Source organism: Pygoscelis adeliae, unplaced genomic scaffold (assembly GCF_000699105.1).
Source record: "Pygoscelis adeliae isolate BGI_AS28 unplaced genomic scaffold, ASM69910v1 Scaffold65, whole genome shotgun sequence".
NCBI classification, from domain to species: domain Eukaryota; kingdom Metazoa; phylum Chordata; class Aves; order Sphenisciformes; family Spheniscidae; genus Pygoscelis; species Pygoscelis adeliae.
In genome coordinates, this window is record NW_008824864.1 from 1,803,201 (window position 1) to 1,803,670 (window position 470).

The window sequence follows — 470 nt, forward strand, 5'->3', positions numbered from 1 at the left end:
CGCATGAAGTCTGAGCCCATTGAAAGGTGCTTCGGAGAGGAGCAGGCTGCAGGCGGGTAGGTTACTGAAGTTGGACTGAGCCTCTGAGGTCCACACACACACTTGTCTGCATGATCAGAGCCTTGGTCTACACCGGGGGACATTTTGTGACTCACACTGCCAACGTTTAATAGATGGTTCAGATAAGCCAGACATCACGACACCTCTTAAGTGTCTTAGGGACCTTGGAGGACATAACAAAGAAAATTAATTGAGCTAGACACCCAAAGAACAAACTTCCTTTTTCCTTCCTGGCTCTGTTTTCTCCCAAAAAAAGGAAATGGTAATTAAAGAGCACATTTATTGGCTGATACTGTACCTTGTTCCAATACAAAGCTTAGTGATGATTGGATAGATCTGATATGTAATTTTACAAACAATACACTCAAGGCACAGGAAGAAATATATAAAGGACTATGCACTCTTGCTGG